Source organism: Adiantum capillus-veneris, chromosome 10 (genome assembly GCF_014529385.1).
Source record: "Adiantum capillus-veneris isolate H3 chromosome 10, ASM1452938v2, whole genome shotgun sequence".
Lineage (NCBI taxonomy): Eukaryota > Viridiplantae > Streptophyta > Polypodiopsida > Polypodiales > Pteridaceae > Adiantum > Adiantum capillus-veneris.
Window position 1 is genome coordinate 56,247,667 of NC_140940.1, and position 4,314 is coordinate 56,251,980.

The window sequence follows — 4,314 nt, forward strand, 5'->3', positions numbered from 1 at the left end:
TTTATTTTTCTAATATGCATGCATGGTGTGCCAATATGGTGGGATTCATTCCATTAAATTATTGTTTATGCTTTTTCTATAACCATCTTACTCTATTTAGGAAGAGTTGAGGCTAGTAGATTTTCTTGTGATTGTTGTATATGTCTACAATGGCGGGCACTTTACATTATTGGCTCTATGCACAAGGTGCAACCACTACGGATGATGCTTTTTGTGGATAGCAAGTAGGCATGGCCTTGCTATCAAGGAACTATGGGATGCCATGAATAGACTAAGAGAGCCTCCAAGCAGGCAATCTCTTGTTCAAAACATCAAACAAAAACTAGTATGACTATATTGTTTTGAGTGTTGGGAATCTTTTTCTCTTACTCATAAAGAGATATTATTATTTCAGATCTAGTAGTGAATAAAATTCCAACTTGAAAGGATCTACTATTTAATTTATAGCATTTATTGTGGCTATAGAAGTGGTATTTTCAGGGGTATGACCTAGCTAATGCCAAATTACTCCATAAGTGTTGATGGTCATTGATTGATCTCTTCACAGTTGTACTTTGAAGGAAAGAAGTCCTCAATCTGCCAAGGGGTAGTGGATAAGTTCAAATTCACAAGTTGATTACAATCATTATTGGACATGGTAGACTGTATTGGTCACCGTTGACTGCTAGTTTACGCAGTTTCCATGGGATTTAAAATTACAACACCAAAAGGTTTGCATTGCCAAGGCAACACCCAAGGCACTAATCTTTTATTTAATGTTTAACAGGTTAAAGACATATTGGGTCTTTTCAGGCTTTTGTATTTGTAATGTACCTTCCAGGTTGTACCTTTTAGGTTTGGATAGTGCGCTGACTACGGGTAAGCATATGCTATGTTCCACCTCCAGGTACGCATATAACTTGGTTTCATTTTATTTTTGAATATGCTTTGATTGAGTTTTCTACGGAGGATGTATATGCTAGAATGCTTTCATCCATTTCGCTCTTCAGACACATTACAAGGTCATGTAGGAGCAAAGAATTTTGGGACAATAGTGTACTTACATGATAAATTTTGTTTGGCACACGGTGTCACAAGGGATACAACATGGTCTAAAAACTCATGGAGTTCGGTTTAGCTAGTGTGGAGCAAGAGTTATGAGGGTCCCTCTCACTCATGTTGCTGATTGTTTGCAACTACCTCCACACACAAGTACATCTCGTACTTGAAGGATATCATTTTTTTGAACATCCTTGTCTGAGACATATTCCACATGTGGATAAAATGAGTCTCTTGGGCTGACACTGTGGCCTGTTATCTCAATTATGTGTCACAACAAAGTCCCTAGATGTTGGTCGGATCCATTTTTTAGACCATTTTGAGCACGTCGTATCACGAACAATTTTGGTGGCCAAAAATTGTCGGATACCTAGTAAGACTTGTTAAGGTTACAATTATTGTTACACAAATTTAACGAATAACTGTTTACACATGTAGCAATACTATGTTCTGTTAATGAACATGTTTCATTTGGTACCTAGGTATGATTAATTTTCACATTCTATTATGGTTCAAATATGTTAGCACGACTTTCAAGTAATTGCAAGGAAAGATTTAATTCTTTCCCTGTATGCTATAAGCATAATGTTAGCCATAAGCATTGGCAAGTATGGTCATGAAAATGCAGGTTCATATCAATTTTTGTTGCAAAGGCTGATTTGGAGCGGCATGCAAATTCATAAAATTGAAAGATTCTAAATCATTTCACGCTATATGTGCATTATTTTTATGAGATTAATTGTGGGTATATCAATCACCATCAGAGGTCATGGCTCGGTGTGGATACTTGTAGATAATTTGACTAAACTTTGTACAATTTATTCAATCCACTTTTTCAATCTCTAAAGTTAACCAAGTTGGTTGTTCATAACATTGTTGATTATTCAACAATGTTGTAAGGAAATGTGATCCCAGTTTATCAGTCATTTTGGAGGACTGTCTGTAAACGATTGGGAAACACACCTCAGTATCGCTAGTCATCCAGAGACAGATATGCAGATTACAAGTGTTAATCTTGTGCTAAAGGATATGCTAAGCGTGTACCTTAGCACAAAGCAATCCGATTTGAAAGGTTATCTCTCTAGTTGAAGTTTGCTTACCATGAGGCAAAGCATGTTGCGACTAGGTTTAGTCCCTTCATGTTTAAGTTAAGTTCTCAACCTCGATCATCAGTTATGGTGGGGTTGTTTACTATGAAGAATGATAACAAGCCAATGACTTAATCTTTGTTGATGAGTTATGTTAGGATGTTACTTTCATGGAAAGTGAGAAGAGTATTTTTTTAGACACATCTTAGTTGTGGTAGCTTGTTCAGCATACTCTAGTGAGTTATAAATAGAGTTTACGCACTATGTTAAATATAGTTCGATTACACAAAAATAGATGCAAAGGGACAACAATGTGGAAAATCAAGATTTTCTTCTTGATTTCATTGGACCTCCTACTGAACTGTGTTGTAGTCAAATGGATAGCTGGATTCATGAAGGATGCCATTGTGGAAAACATTAGTGTTCTTATGAAGATATCACCACTTTGTTTTTTAAGACGAAAACGTTTCTCCAAGGGGGGAGTAATGTCAGGCCTAGGGTAAGACAGGCCAGGGCCAAGGGCTAGGACACACATGGTACATGGACGCTTGTATTTAGTAGGACAAGGGCTTATATTAGGCATGGTTGAGTGGAGAGTTGCACGTGCTAGTCCCCAATCTTTCATAAAGTATGTTTTGATAGTGCTAGCTTTAACTTCTGAGGTGTCATATGTATGCAGTAGCCCATTTCAAGATTTCTACTTCTATGAAGGGTATACATAAAATCTCTATTTTGTGGCCTATCCTAGCTCTCTCTCTCTCTCTCTCTCTCTCTCTCTCTCTCTCTCTCTCTCTCTCTCTCGCTATCTATCTATCTTCAATATATTAATTATCAGTGCCTGGCTTACATGTTCTTCATGTGTAAAACTAATTTGTGCTATAGAGGTTCAAGGTGGGTTTATGATAGTAACTCCTAAATATGCCACTTCAAATGAAGGGCACTCCATCATGTAAGAAGTGTTGACATGTGACAAATGACAAGGAAGAAGTGCACTTGTTTGAGCACTTGATGCACAAGGGTAGTAGATAATGAGAAATTCGGTCATCAAAGGGTGAGAGGACCAAGCTGACATGGACAAATATCATTTGATTGTTGTATTTGGCCGGCTACTAGAAAGGTCCATCGGGTACTAGCAAGTAAGTGCAAGGGATAAATCTGACAAAGGGTGACCAAGCTGACATAGACCAGTATCATTTGATTGTTGTATTAGGTTGCTGGCTACCATAAGGGTCCATCGGGTACTAGCAAGTAGGTGCAAGGGATAAAGCATCAAGAATGCATGCTTGATTTTCTTGCCAGTTGTGAGTCTCCTTTGTTGTTTCTTAGTTGATAAAATAAAAGGCAAACAACTCTTGGTTATTCCGTCAATGTTTGCAAGCAAAATTGTCTTCTACCAGACGTAATTCTATTGGGTATGCATGCTCACATTCAAAAGAGTAAAGCAATTTAATAGATAAATACTCTTGCATAAGGGTGTGGTCATTGTGGTCTATGAATGCATGTGTGTATGGACACTAAAAAATTGAGGCCTATGATGTGATCGAGTGGGGAGATGCCCTTGCAAATGTGGTCCAATATGCTTTTAACTTCACAATCTTGAGCCAAACAAATTGACGGCTTCCTTGAGAACTTTGCCCATGCATAGGCCGCTGATTAGGAGTTGGTCGATTCTCTATCCATAGCCTTGGGTTGGTGAGGCCTATGATGTGATCGAGTGGGGAGATGCCCTTGCAAATGTGGTCCAATATGCTTTTAACTTCACAATCTTGAGCCAAACAAATTGACGGCTTCCTTGAGAACTTTGCCCATGCATAGGGCGCTAATTAGGAGTTGGTCGATTCTCTATCCATAGCCTTGGGTTGGTGTTGGTTCTTCATAGCCGTCAGAGAAAATCGTGGGAAAAGACCCCTAGGGCTCAAGTAGATAGCATTAAAGGAAAAACGCAATTAAACCAAGCCTCATTGGTACCTTTGCTGTTGTAAACTCTTCCCTTGACGGCCCGTTGTAGCTGCCTCAGCATTGTCCACCTCTCAAAATGTTGCGGAATAAGAACTATCAAGGTGCCCATTGTTGGCTCCACCTTTCAAAACACCCCAAAATCTTGTCGGCAATTCAAAACATTGTTGTGAGGTAGTGAGAATTGGGGCCATGCTTCACTTGACTAGAGGTGTTGGAGGTGGCGATTTTC